The 15,798-nt window shown below is 41.1% G+C and overlaps 1 protein-coding gene across 43 annotated transcripts in view; it reads right to left on the reverse strand.

The window, feature by feature from the left end:
- The window catches only part of MICAL2 (microtubule associated monooxygenase, calponin and LIM domain containing 2), a 159,770-nt gene that overhangs the window by 100,960 nt on the left and 43,012 nt on the right, over positions 1 to 15,798 (reverse strand). Inside the window, exon 1 of one of the 43 annotated variants that reach the window (XM_046942225.1) lies at positions 12,995 to 13,083. The exons of the other annotated variants lie outside the window; for them this stretch is intronic. The gene's annotated coding sequence lies outside the window, so the exon portion shown is untranslated. Of the gene's footprint in view, positions 1 to 12,994; positions 13,084 to 15,798 lie in introns of those variants that run through there. 43 annotated transcript variants of the gene reach the window in all.

Raw genomic sequence — 15,798 nt, forward strand, 5'->3', positions numbered from 1 at the left:
AGAGTTGGCAGGAGCCACTGCGGGCAAAGTGAAGGACAGGAAAACGTTTCTAGCTTGATGCAAGCTTGTGCTGCACATGCATGCACGCACACAACTGTGTGCAGCAGGCCTGTGCTTCCCCTGCCTTTTCACTGCCGAAGGGAGACCTTCCCCAGTCTTAACACTTTCCTCTTCCAACACTGCAAAGCCATGATCGAGGCTGTTCCTGATTGGCACGAAATCTTCTCCTCACAAACTTCCAAAATGCTCCCATCACATCCCTGTAGAGCTGTGGTGCAGCATCTCAGCAGACATTCGCTCACCAGCAGAGCATTTCTCCTTTCTGTGTCAGAGGTCGTGTTCTCCAAAAAAGCCAGTTTTGTGGTTGGGAAGGCCAGATGACAAGGGAGATTCTGGTTACTGGTTTTTGGCTTGCTGGAAACACCATGTTTTTTTGTTTTTGTTTTTGTTTTTCTTTTTTTTTTTTTGGCATGGAGACTGTGTTGATAGATGACAGAGAAGAAAATGGTCCTAAAAGGAGATGCAGCTTATGGAAAACTACGTGCTTTCTTCAGAGGAACCAGCAATATTTCACTGCAGTATCGTACACAACTCACTAGAAATAATGCTCTGAAGTCCAAAAGTCTAAGTTGAATGGAGTAACTCTTAACAACAATAGGCTTCCTGTTTTGTATTTGTCTCAAAAACTTGAGAAGCAATACATAAACTGTTCATCTGTATTGGAAAAAAAAAAAAAAGCAACAAAAGACAACAAAAAAAACCCAACATGTTTGGGGAAAAAATTTGAGTTCTTAGTATACTATCATTTACTCTTTTTCCTCCTTCATCATGTAGGTCATGCGGGGGATGAAGTAGAGACTTGAAAATCTACTCAAGGTGAGTACTGATGTTGAAACCATAACCTATGCTTTTCATATTTACTATTAAACTTCTGGGTACACACACACCAAAAAAAAAGTTCATTTGAAATTGTACTGAAGTACTTCAGCCCAGTATCAAACTGGACCACAAAAAAGAATTAGAGAGCAGGAAGCAGTTTGGAGACAGTTCTCTTATATCAGAACTGAAGCACTCATGGGTATTGGTCACTCTGGGTCAGATTTGTAGCTAACAATAGGTCTCATGTACAACGTATTAAGTGCATGTGAGAATTTGTCTGTCCACGCAGCTTCCCATGGTATTACAGGAATCTCTGGAGGGCTCCCAGCCTCGAGCTGCAGACACTGGGAAGAACAAGGGTTGCATTTTGATAACCTGGCCCCTCTCTACCTCCAGTCAGTGAGGAAACAGGAACATCAGATGAGAAAATTTGAGAACTGCTGTTCATCCCTGGTAGCTACCCAAGGAGAAAGTGAAGATCCTACTGCAACTTAAAGGAAGGCACTGGAAAAAGGAGAGGAAAAAGTAGAAATTAAAGCAATGGTACATATACAAACAAACACACAGGAAAACAAATGCTAGCAATCTCGGTTGGCATTCCTGCAGATGATTTTGAGAGTGGCAAACTAAACTCCTCCACTATCAGGATAATTTCACTAATTATCACTAAGTAAATCAGTGTACAGTGCCAGTTCACGTCTGCACACGAAACCCTTCAGCACAGTACAGCAAACAATGAAGTTGACATACGTGAGTCATTAAATGAAAATGACTAACTTTTGACAGTAATAACTGCAGAGTGCTTGTCAGCAGCATTTTGAGGCAACACGCTCCAAAGTTTTTGGAGCTTAGTTGTCCTATTGGAGAGGGAGAAAACCACCAATTTGAATTCAAACTTGCAGCGCTTTTAAGTCCTTCCTTAGTATCTTATTGCTGTTTCTAATGCTTGAGAACAAGTTCCTCAGAGAGACTGGAAAGGAATTAAATTCTTAGCATTTCAATACCACTAATCCTGATTTCATTTTCAATACAGCCCTAATTTACCAGGAGTAAATTCTGTTATTAAGCCTTTAGTTCAGCATGCAGGATACAATACATTTATTGTTTGATTAAGGTTAAAAACATCAACAGGAATGAATGACTGGATTTTGCAGCATCTATAGAAACCACTCACTTTGGCACTTCATCATCACCAGTAAAAACTACAGTATTTCTGCTGTGTCTTCCCTGCTATGTAAGTCTAAAATCATTACAATAACTGACATTTGCATGTGAAACCGGATGCTTCTGGGCTTTTCAGCTTAGTTACTGCTCACATTGGGCACTTCGTTTTCATGGTGGCCATTTTAAATATAAATATTTATATCTGGAGGAAACACAGCTTTCTGGTAGTTTGGTTTCTTTGCATGTTTTCCTGGAACTGACATAATATGATTCCGGTAACAGCTGAAGCTCTCCCTTGCTTTGCTTATGAAACTAGTTAAAAAACACAAAAGTAGATCTGCCTAAAATACTTGTTTTCTATTGGTGACAACTGGAAAACATTTCTTAAGATGCACAACCCTAACAGAAATATCAATGAACAGAAAAAAAGAGCTGACTTGCACAGAACTCCTGCAAAATAACTTCTCAGGCCAAGTATGGAATTCAAAACAGCTCCTACTGAGACACTCTGTGCCTATGAACTTAAAAGGTTACTGTACACGCTATCAGCTTGTTTTGCCGAAGTCATACGAGACATTTCAAGCAGCCTTCCAAACAAGTGCTGCTGTGCTGATTTAACCTGCCACATCTGGAATATTCCCATAATAAAACATAGCTGGAAGCATGCACACAAGCACACTAGTTTTGCAGTTAAAATTTTAGATACATAACCAGGAAACATGAAATCCTACAGATAGATAGTTTTATTTTATCTGTCACATAGATAAAGTCTCATTCCGTGCAATTTAAAGATGAAGATTTAAAAATAATCCTGTTTATTTCTATATATTGCTGGTCTGCAGTTTCTGGTTTTACAGCAGGCATACACTAAGACGTAAGTAAAGCAAGATCAGTCCCTTGAGGCAGCAACTTGCAAGTCTGCATTCATGCAAACAGTGTTGGCATGGACAAAGCCCAGGATGCTGCCCAACGGGCCACATGCATAATGCCTTGGATGGAGGCTCAGGCGCCCACACCCACTACAGTGGGGTTCAGATAAAGCAGAACCATTCCTCTGCCTGCACAAGAAGTCCTGCCTTGTGAGCATCACTAAAACCCTTCAGGACTCATTCTGCAAAGCTCAGGCACAGTACTTCAAATGAACAGCAACGCATATGTTTTCAAGCATGTGGAAGCAGCACACACTCAAACTTCTGATCAGAAACACTGACATATTTCTGAAGAATGAGTTGTAAAAAACAAATGGCATCATAACACCTATGCTGTCATAAATGGTAACTCTAAATTTTTTGAGTCCAGTGATTAGTCCAATTATTATTCTGTGATGGTGCTAACATCATGGAGATAATCCTTTATATTACACAGATTGTGACTTGTTTATAGAAGTGCTGCTCATTACCTTTGCTCTCTGGGTTTACTTCATGTTATACTCAAAATATACAGCAAAAATACGCAAGTTTTTATTACTACAAAAAGATTTAAAGTAGTCAATATATTAGAATGAAGCTAAACATCACCTCTAGCAAGTTTTACAATCAACTTTGTATTCCTGCTATCAATTCCTGTTTCATATGGTAAACACCTGCAAAACATCCAAGCTCTGTCCTTCAACATTCATTTCAAAAATCTTTTCCACTACAAAAAGAGAAGTGGAAACACAATGAAAACTTAGTGGGAGTAGACAGACCATAGGAAGAAGAATTTAAGTCTTCTCAATGCACATTGCTGCTGCAAGTCGCATGCCAACAGTCATTAGCATAAAACTGCTAAAACAAAGGCTGACTTTGTGCAGGGAGCTCCAGAAACACCAAGCAGTCTTGCAAGCCGTCATAAGCCACCTTATTGAGACAATGAGACTCGGCGATGAGGTCCATAATGGTGGGCAGTTCTTCGTTGGAGGCATTTGTAATTTGGATTCACCCAGATAGCTGGAGCTTGTGTGTCTGACATAGCTCGTAGGCCACACACTGATGTAGGAAAGTGGAACTTGGCATCTCACACCATTTTGGGGAGGTTTTTTTCTTTTCTTTTTTTTTAATCTGATGCCTACACGCATTAAGCCTCAAATGCATTTATCTAGCAAGAGCATCCCCATGAATACACGTTTACACACAGGCAGAGAGCACCCAAACACACCTGGGTGTTTTACAGATCATTCAGGCTGAAATCAGTTAAACCCACGTCTGACAGCCAGCTGGGCTTGCCACATACCCTAGAGCTTTCATGCTCATGGACTGGAGAAAAATGTGAACAAGTTCACAGCAATGATATTTATCATTAGCAATAATTTATTACTGATTTCTCATTATGAGTCATTTCGCATTAAACTACGTGTGTGCCTGCACTGGATTCCAGAAAGAACCTAAATGGCTAATAAACCAGGAACAGACACACGGATCACTTCACACAGCTGAAGTCATCGGCTTAGTTTCTTTACCTAAGAGTGATGCTTTCCTAAACAGAGCTCATAAGCAGGATGGACAGGTATTTCTTCAAGCGGAAGTGCCATCTACAGGGTAGACCATTTTTCCAGGAACTGTTCACGGATCAAAATGAGGCAAAAAAAAAAAAAAGTAACATTCAAGATCTCGTTCTCTTTCCTTCTTAGCATCTCCCACATAACCTCCTACTTTCATGCATGCAAGCTTCCTGTAAGGTGCAACGAAGACCACGGGAAGCCGATGACTTTATCATGAGCTTTCTAGATAGTTAAACAAAGAAGTATTCAACTTGAGGGTTTTGTCCTGGTCTTTTTTTTTTGTTTAAAGAATGTAGCTTACAGTTAAGTATTTAAAACCTATTATTTCTAGCAGAGGTGCTAAAGGCTCTATTAAAAGGTCCCAAGTTTCCATGTAGTAAACATCTTCAAAGCCAACTTTTAACGATTAAGCCTCAGTCTTTGGGGGGCTAACGATATATGTAAACAAGTTAATAAAATCTAACTCTTGCTTAGACTGAACAGAAAGAAAGAACATTTCTCAGCTCTGCTGTAATAAATTAGAAACACAATATAAACAACAGTAGACAGCTTATGCTTATATTTCTCCAAGGTTGGGATCACAAAAAGAAAAATGTACACCATAAAGAATTTAACATCATCCAGCAACTAAGTGCACCTCTTAAGAAAAGGTGCTCGTTATTCAAGTTAAATGATGTTATGAAAAAGCCATCAGTGAAAACTGTTAAACAGACAACTTTAATCTCTTTGCAAGTCCTGCCTTTCTCTTCCTGTTATGACACTAAGAAATTTCAAGCTCACACTCTGAACAGCTGAGGTATAGCAGCTTATCGCAGAACAGGCAGTGGGCTGGTTGGTTTATCGGCACAAGATTGCCCACTTTCAGTAGGATGTTAGGACAGGAGTCTGACAACCTCAGACAGTGACTAATATGCTATTTCCCAGTGAGCTACTGACATTACATCAGCTCCCACACCACCCTGCATCACACAGCTGCCAGGGTCCACATCACACTCCCATCAAAGCCCTGCATATTCCTCAGGTCACATGAAAAACCTATATGGCACAACTGTGCCTGAGAAGCAAACAAAGAAAGTGAACTCACTAGTTGACAGAGCCAGTCAGCAAAATGCCTGGTATGGATGTAGCTATACCAACAAAATTGAGCCACATTTGGCAGCAGCACTTCCTCTACTACAGCCTTCCCTTTGTATGCAAGGAGACATAATTATGGAAGTAAGTACACCATGAAAAAAGAACAAATGCACAATCCAGGAAAAGGCAGACTCTTAGTCAGCAATTATGGAAATACTGTCGGTTTATGTCACTTTGAGAAGAGGGATAAGTCAGAACAGGACAACGAGATGGGCTCTGAGCTCTCACAGCAGAGCCAGGCTTAGCAGTGCCCGAGGATGTGCTGCTGCATTTGCAATATTTCTCCCCATCACAGAGTGCGGGGTAAAGGGGCCAACCGGCCTCTACGCCTTACAGCTCTCTGCAGTGGGAGCCCCCTCCCTAGGCATGGCTAACCCCTTCCTGCAGCCACTCACAACCAAGGTAGAGGGCAGAGAAAAGCAATCGGCACTGCTGCTGCTGCTCAAACCTAACTGCCCCAAGCCATCAGTTGGAGAGACCTCACTGCCATGCAGTGAGAGCCAGAGAACAGCAGATACCAAAATGAGACTGACTGACTTTTTCCCTGCAGGATTGGTCTAAAAAAGAAAACTAATGTTTGTTTTCCTCTTTTTAAGCAAAACTATGAAACAAAGGCCATGCTGAAGCAAACTGCCCAGGGTGCGTCTCGGGGAAAGGATAAAAAAGAAGAGCAGGGATGTTAACTGTCACAATTCAGGACCAAAGCTTTCAGGAGCACCTTGCAGGTTGTGGTTTCTCTCTCATTACTGGGGCAGCAGCAATTATCCAGGAGCTGAACAGGGGAAAGAAACAGAACACAAGAGCCACAAGACAGCAATTGCTCCAAGCCACAGTAAGTCATTTGGCTGAGCTGCCATCATCTGCAGGCATCATACTTTCAGATCGATAACCAGGATTAATGTACTGAAAACAAAGACAGTGTGGCACTGCTGATCATCATAGAAATAAAATATTCTGAGCAATATTTTCATGTGTGTATATACACACTTTTAGGAATCATGTTCTATTGTTATAATTCTTAAACTCAAGTTAGCATGCAATACTTCCTGGGGCTCATTGGAGTATTGATATTATCAGTTGCTCCAAAATCCATGGGAACCACGAATAAGTTAAAGAAAGAAAAAAACAACAACAAAAAGTATTTCCGAGTTGGAGATGTTCCTTGGCTACAGAACTGTCAGCTCACCACCAAAAACCAGCCACTGAATGACACTGGGAAACTGTGAAGAGGCTCTCAGAGAAGTCAGCCAGAGGGTGGTGGAAAACCAGAAAATTTAGGTTAAGACACCAAACTCTGCTCTAGGGAACATTTACATAAGAAGACAAAAAAGAAAAGTTACTTGGATAGCTTCATGACTACTTTCCTTTTTTGTCCTTGTAAGCTGGACCCATCTTTACCAGAATAGATTAGAAGAGACATTGCTTCTGAAAGTAGAAGCAATATTTTTGGAAGAAAATGTGCAGCATTTCTACCATCTCTCAGCAATACTTTCCCAAAAAATGAAGAAAAACAAAGTGCAAGAAAAAAAAGATTCCAAGTGTTAGAAAAACATTATTCATTTCTGCTGCAGAAAAATCCACGCTGCACAAAACATCATGGGCTTTCCTGCAGCATCTTTCAAAAGCAACACCCTGGGGTATCATGACCCAGGGCTCCAAGCGTTCATAAACCCATGAGAACAGCATAGAACCTGTCTGCATAGACTGCAGTGATATGTGTTTGGCACCTGGCTCTGCCACTGCCATACTGGGTCTGAGCTCTGAACATCAGCACAGAGGCAGCTGGTGATGGATGGCCACAGACAAACAAGTATCCATGTTTGGATCAGACCAAATTCTGTTGTCGCAGACCAGGGATGGATGTTGGTTAGGAATGGGCAACCAAAGGACCCCTATGTAACACCACTCACCACTACTCTGCTATAGAAATTACTTACACTGATAGAAATACCCATAAACTATATTTACTACATTTCACTTTTGTAATGCATTGCTGGGTGGAGAGAAGGAAAAAAAATAGAAAAACTTAAAGTGGGACACTTTTTGTTCCTTGGTTTTACTTTCCAGCTTGGAGTTATTTAAAAAAAGAAGAAGAAAAAAGAAAAAGATCTTGTTTCAAACAGTTGTTTGGCACTGCTACTCGGATTGCCAAAGAGAACAAGCAAGTGATAAACAGTTTAAAGCAAAGAAAAGCAATGATGCCTTCTAAAGTAAGAGTTGAACCAATATGAACATAAAAACAAACATTTCCCCTTTCAATTTTGAACTGATGTTAAAAACAGGTTCTTGAGTACATGCTGCACCCACAGGCATGTGATCACAATTTGGATTTGGGTATTGTGCATTTACTGCATGGAGGGAGGGGAAGAAAAAACACACATCAGAACTTTTGGACAGTTGGCACAATAGGTCCAAATGGATATAGTATCCATAGCATAGTATGAACCTTCCCTCCCCTTTCAAAAAAGCAAGTCAACATACCAAGTAAACCTTAAATGAAATTATCTGGAGAGGAAGAAGTATGGAATGTGTTTAAAGTGAACTTTATCAGCTCTGAAAGCCAAATATTCAAGGAACAGTACTTACTTTTGCATGTAAATCACACCAGGCACATAACCTAAACAAAAGCTCTCCAACCAATATAGTCAGGGTAGGCGAGGAGAGGGTGGAACTGAAAAGCAAAGTAGCATGGAAAAGCTTGCATAGGAGTTGATTTTCGTAACGCACTTCTAAATCAGAAGCTCTTGTGAAAAGGAGCCAGGAAGTGACTGCAACAGTCACAGAATCAGTCTGTTCCATTAAGATAAAACTTGGGAGTTTTCATCCCTTCATCTCATTCCTGCCCAACGCAGGTCAGCATGAAAAACATTAAGTTCAAATAGTTCAGAATCTCCTCTGTGCATACTAGAGATTATCATAGCAAAGGCTTAGAACATTAGTATGTCTTTGGTAGCATTTCTGACATCTAGGCAGGTTGAAAGGGTTTTCAGACCTGACGTTTCTATCAAAGCTAGACCGAGCCCAACTTCTTCATTGATGCTATCAACTTCAAGGAGTTCCTTTCAAACAAGATCCATCAGACATACTGCCGTCTGCATCGAGGGAAAAAAACAAACAGGCTCCTTTCTAGCCAGATTAACCTGCTACCTTAAACTGCCACGTTTAAAACTACATGCACACACACCCAGGGATATCTTACAGGGACTGTGTTTGTGAGTGCGTGTTCCAGGGCTCCTGCTGCCACTACTGATATGGAGCCCTTCAGGACTGTCATCTGTCGTAATCTGTACAGCGGTGTACCTGTGCTCCATGACTCAAAGTGCTCCTCACCCCACCACGTGCAGTCGCAGCTCTCATCCCTGCTTGTTGCTAACCACCACTCCTGGATGTAACCAACACACAGCCCTGGGCAGCAGCACAAGCATTCCAGGGCCAGAACGGTTTATTCCTAGTTGTTTGTAATTGACATGGTAGGATTTCTCAGTGCTTTGCTTCAGTAGAAAATTAAGCTAAAAATGCCAGACGTTTGGATAAAAGAAGAAAACTGAAGAAAACTGCAAAAAAGTGACAGATGCTGAGTTACCTGAGTGGCCATTACAGTCTCTTCCATTGTTGCCCACAGGACAAGCATATGAAATGCTATTTTGAATATATAAAGCTGGTCTGAGATTACTGGAGAAAAAAAAATGTGCAGGAGGCAGCAGCTCGTTGGCTTAATATCCAGAGTATCAATTAATTCTGAATCCACTGTTAAAGAACACATTCCTTCCAGGCGTCTTGGCAGGAAGCATACAGCAACACATGAAGAGCTCACCTTGGTATTTTCAGACAAGGCTGTGTTCTAAACAGGTTGGTACACATAACAGGCAAAAAGCCCCTTCCTTTCTAAAACCAGAAGTTGAGGGGTCTGTGCAGGCCCCTGGTAGTCATCTTCCGGCCACAGGGACAGCCACACTCACTTGATTCTTCATTTGCTTCTCAGCAGACCTGTACCAGCTGGGCTACTCCAGAACCTCCATTTCTCACAGCGCTCTGCCAAAGCCCTGATCATTATCAGCAGGTTAAAAGGTCAGATTGGAGAACCAGTCAATCTGCTTTACAGCACACACTCAACGGGCAGGGCCAGGGAACGTCACCAAGGACCTTCAGCATAGCCACTACTAACCTGTCTTTATATCTCTGAATCTGCGAAATACCAGAACACGCAAAGAAAACGTGCTGTTCTTCCAGGTGCTACCTTTATAACAGAGTCCTGCAGCCTTTGACAGGCTGCTGTGACCTTATAGACACAGATAATTCCTGCCTTAAGAGGCACAATAACCTAGCGTCCTTCTAGTTTGCGGGACACAAAACCCACTTTGTTAGCAACAGGTACCAACACAACTACTGCAAGTTCCCAACCATGCTTCTGCAAACATTTTACTTTCCTAACAGCTACAAGGCTGCCCACCAGTGCATCTCACAGCATACAGCTGAAAATTTTTATCAGAAGTGACAGGAATATATAGACTTAGAAGTGAAAAAAAAGAATGGGAAGAGAAATGGGTAAAGGTGAAAAACAGAATGAGCAAGAAAATTAAAGTTTTTTCAGAAGAAAAGAATCTTGGAGTCAAGTCTCACCGCCACGTAGACGCTTTCTTACAGAAGCTTCACTACAGTTACTGTAAGTGACACTGATCAAAACCTTCAGGTCAAAGTATCTCCAGTGAAATTTTTGTGCTATACAAGCAGAAAGGTCAGATGTTTCCACCTCCCCTTAGCATTGGCAAGGTTATCATTACACTGCCACTGCTGTAAAACAAATCCAGTCATCTACAATTGCACCACAGAGAAGATGGCTCTGCTGAAAACAGGGCAGGGCCTGCGCCTGCTGGGGTGTGCCAAGCGAAACTCATCAGCATCACAGCATATGACTAAGCTTGTATTCGGGTACGTCACTACTCAACCACCAATGTGAAATTAAGGGTCACTACTTCTTATCTCACTCCCGAATACACAGCAAAGTAAGTTATCTACACATTGAAAATGACGTTTAAGAAACTCTAATGGGAAAAAAAGCCACCACATCACAAGGTGTCAACTTCTCATACAGGATAATGGAAGATTCTAGGTAAGTTTAAAATACGTCAGGTGAAAAATAGTGAAAATTAGGATTCTATTTCTAAAAATAGAAAGGTGACTGGAGATGCACTTGACAGACAGACTACTCGTGAATACTGTCCTGTAAGATAAGCAAACATTTAAAGTAAATCTTGTCTTTTCTGCTTAATTCTAGTTATGAGGGGATAGCATGCCTATTGCCAATTCAGGTTTCTAATGACTAGGTACAGAACCACTGAATAGATTTCACTTTACATTCCCTATACCTGGCAGAAAAGAGAAAAGCTTTCTCCCTTCTGGACAGCTTCCCCCAGGAGAGGCGAACAGTCTTTAAAAATCACAATGGAATCACCAGCCAAAGGAAGAAACCACCTCTCACCTGCACTTCCCTCTTCAAAATTAAAAACCAATGACCAACAAAACAAAACAAAGCCCAACCGCAACACATTCATTTCAGGATTAAAAGAAAGAGCTACTTCTGAGAAGATGTAATCTTCTCATTAAAGAAGCAGTCATTAAAAATTAAACGCAACAAAGATTTCTGTCAACTCTCCAAAAGCATTGAACATAACCCTACAATGCCTGTTGACACCTAGCAAGAAAGTTAGAGAAAGTAGCAGCGTGGGTTTGCTTACGCTCTACTTTGCAGAGAGAATTACTGGAACTTCTCTCTCAGGCATATTTTCAATAAATTTTGCATGGGGTTAACGGGGCTACAGGTCAATATGTTTTGCATATCGGCTACAGGACAACCAGTTAGGTGGATAGACAAGGAGAGCCTTTCCATTTTTTGTTTATCTGTATGTTACTGCAGTAGAGCCAATAAATATGGAAAGTAGTTACTCAAGCTCTTTGTGAACAAGAAGTGCAAAAAATCTGTCAGAGATCAATATTTACTTCTTGTACGGAAATGCAAACCTGCTACACTATATATGGCATTCCTTTATTTACCTTAGAAATCAGTTAACTAGAAGCGATGCCTAAATAATTATACGGCTATTTTCCAGAAGACAATATTTGTGGTCATATTAGGTTGAGATTTCAAATAAGCCAGGACACCTTAAGCACATGTATCCTATTAAAGTCTAGGTCAGTCATGTCCTGCTGAATGTTTTACTTCCCAAAAAACCCACGAAGTTTTACCTTCAAAGAACAAGAGAGATTCATATTGATATTACTTTGTAAAGCTACCTGCTTTACCTGACTGTCCCAAGGATGCATAATAGCACTCTATCAGAAAAAGGTGAGTGAAGAAACTGTGAAAGAGCACTAAGTGTGCTTAGCTCTCAAGGTGAACCTTGGACTTCTCTTACATAACACACAGAAGCGTCTCACCTTGCTCTGAGATAGCTGTGTAATTCCTTTGGTTCCGTATTAATGCACAACGAATACAGTAAATGGGAGACCACTATTTGGATTCCACAACTGCGACTGAAGATGCTTCTACACAAGTTGCTAATAATGTCAACTCATTCATTAAATCTAGCAGTAGCTAAAGAAGCAGCTGTAAGCTTGTTCAGTGGTGTATATTTATATGCATGCATAGTGAAGGCATTAAAATACAACAAAATTTCTGTATTTATCATGGAAAAACTTTGTTGGACACTTTACACGTATTCAGAAAGCAGTCACAACTCCTTCCTCAGTAAAAAAGAACATGGAAAGAAAATAGCCCTGCACTTTGCATTTTTGCCTAAGTAAGTGTAACCTAAAGACCCTGCGGGTCTCCTTCCTAACATAAACACAGAGAAGAAAATTTCCCATTGTGGAGTTTCAGCCCCAGACCAGAAGTAAACCCAGAAAGAAGTGCCTGCTCCAAGCAAGGGGCCCATATCCACCTTTGCTGCCTACCTCCAGGCCTGTGGCAAGCTCTCGGTGTACCACTCAGCTGCTTCGCATCTCCCAAAACCACCTTCCTCCAAGGACTGCCATCAGCCCCAGGACACCTTAACTCTGCATGGAAGGACAACGTACTGAACTGCCTGCAGTCAGCATCCCACTGAGTTCTCCTGGGAAAGCAGTGCTGCCGAAGGAGTAAAGCCACCCCCCTCTGCATGCTACTCCATATTCATCTTCACAATTCAGACTCAAAGCATTCATTAAAATTACACCACAGAGAATATAAAAGGCAATTCTTCTCTCCTCAGCAAGCACCAAGGCAGGTTGACCTAGCACGTATTAACCTATTTGTCAGTCTACTTATCTAGGTATCAGAGTCACAAATAAGATGCAGCTGACCTGCAGCGCTGGCTGTCTTACTGTACGGTATGAAGTAGCTCAGCAGCATGTGTTGGAGAGTATTACGTTACTCATCACCCCTCTGCTGCAGTTCAGCTCAGATACCTACTCCCAAATATATACCAGATAGCCAGGACGAGACCCAGCACTTCATTAAATATTTGGCACATTGTCTAAAATTACCTTTGACACACAGGGTTATTTATACATCGTGGCACATCGCATGCCTCTGTGACGAGATAGCATCACATAATACTGCATGTCAAGAATGCAAGCAACAGATTTAAGCCAATCCCCGCTTCAAGACACTTCTACAAGGAAGCCCACCAGAAACTGAGTAATATCCGTTTTATGCACTGAAAAATGTATGCTATTCATTTCCAGGAAATAAAGTCAACCACCCTAATCCTTCTCCTCTCTCTCATATACACCCACTACAACAACAGAAAGATGTTTCTTTTGTCTTAACAGGCTTGCTATGAGGACTTACTGAGTCCCAAACACAAGCCTTATTCGTCCTACTGCATTTGCTAGGACACCTAATGTTGACTTGGGGCAAGGGCAGTGTTTCAAAGAGCAATTACTGCAAGAGATATTTGGTTACATACGCCGACTTTGGTTTTGAATATGCACCAATAGCTCATGTTTATGGAGCTTGTATCCAAGCCTTAAATGTGCACATTTCTGATATTCATTCAACCACATTAAATGCTCTGAATACAAATACCATACAGAGGAGTGTCAGCTGTTATTTAAGACATCCACAGATAGAAAAGGAAGGGACTTAGGTTTGCATTCATCCCACAAAGCACAACCATGACATCTGACGAATATCTACAGACTTCAATATTCTGCTGTTTCTACATCTGTGCAATTATCTAAGCAATTTTCTGAAGTTATAGCAATACAGCAGAGATGACAATCACGGGTATTCATAGTGCTCAGCGTAAAGGGAAAAAAAATACTGAGCTGAAGACTTTGAATGTGAATTTCAGAGAGAACTGAATCATATGAATTATCCAAATCAAAATATCACCCTCCATCAGCAGCTCCTTTAGCCCAGCTGGGAGGGAAATGAGGCCTGGAGAAGTAAGTCTTCTTCTCAGGATGCTTCCTCCTTTAAAATCTCTAACAGGTGAATCTCAGCAGAGATTCAAGTGTACAGGTATATACTGTGCTGGTCTGACAGATGAGGTGAAGTGACAAGAACAAATATATTGTTAAAAATATCAGCACTAACCATACATTTAATACCATGAAGCCAGGTCCGAGCACTTCCTGCAGAACAACCCCTAAATCTTCTACTAATCAGTTCAGGCTACAACTTAAAATTATTCCCCAGCTCAGTACAGGGTGACACAGCATGAAGAAAATTCATAATGAAAAACCTGATAATGAATGCATACAGTAGATGACTCTTTACAAAAGGAAGCTGATCTCGTAAGAAAGCAGAAAACAAAAACTACCTACTATCTTGTAAACTCTGGTAAAGGTAATATTCAATGAGAGGGTTTTTTCAGATAGAAGAAGTGTCAGCTGAGAGCCCTGCATTGTATTTTGAACTCCTCCCTTGCTTTTAGCAACTGCCTTCAGAGACTGTATTTGCTTCTCTAAATCCACCTGTGCACACAGGTGCAAAGGCCTAGGGCACTGCACATCCCTAACAACTCTAACAGATGGGACTCACCTCAGCCAATAGCACGGACTATAGTTACTGCAATACATGCTCAGCCAATTAGATGCAAATAAGAATTCCACTATCTGCCAAACCCAAGCCTCCTCAGAGAGATGGGAGAAAAAGGCATCTCCTGCTTCAGCCTCTGCATTGCTTTTTATTAATTTGTTGCTGGACATCTTCATGTTTGATTTGCAGACAGCAGACTGGGAAAACATGTCACAAAGATTCAAAAGCCTTTCAACTGACAGTTGGAGTTGACTATTCAGGTAATATTCAGGACAGCAAAATATGTTACCTAAACTAAACAGTGTTTTGGTGCACTCAGTCTTTCAAAAGAAACACTATTAAAACAGAGTCTTCCCGCATGCAAATTTTATGGATGCAAGACTGAATTACAGTAAGACTATTTAAAGTTAGTTAAAAACATACCCACATATTCCCAACAAAAATTTCACATGGCTTTGGAAATTCTATTTTTATCCTTGGCTACGTCAGTTACACAGAAAGATAAACTCTAACACCCCCTTAGGCATTACTGCAGTCTTCATGGGCAATAAGCTGCAAGCTTAAAAGGTCTGAGAAGGGTTTATCGTGGACTAGAGGATCCAAAGAGCCTACTATTTAAGAAGCCAAAACTCCATAACACACATTTACAGTCATTTTAAAATCTAAACCAGTAGCATCCACTTGGTTGAACGTAGCAAGAAAAGAAACCATTGCATTTGTTTGTCCACACCAATGCAGATACCAGAGACACAAAGAGTTAAATCTAGTTGACACATCCCCAACACACAATTTGATAAACCATCTGCCTGAAGAGTCCCAAGCAGCAAGCCTTTGGCCACCAATTGACAAAGTGTAGCAAAGTGCACACAAGAGCCAGGCAGGTGAGGACTGAAGCCACGGGCTGTCTTCAGAATTGTTCCCCCCTCACAAGGTCTTACCATCACAGCTCTAGGATGGAAAAAGAAATAAGAAACAGACACAAGTACAGGAAAGTCTGATGTTTCATCCAGTACCTTTTTTGAAGTTACACTTCCAAGTTACATCTGAGTTACCGGGACACGGAGATAAACACCGTTAGAAGTTGAGGTGATAAGCAAGGACAGTAGCACCTATCAGAATT

Source organism: Gallus gallus, chromosome 5 (assembly GCF_016699485.2).
Source record: "Gallus gallus isolate bGalGal1 chromosome 5, bGalGal1.mat.broiler.GRCg7b, whole genome shotgun sequence".
Classification (NCBI taxonomy): Eukaryota; Metazoa; Chordata; class Aves; order Galliformes; family Phasianidae; genus Gallus; species Gallus gallus.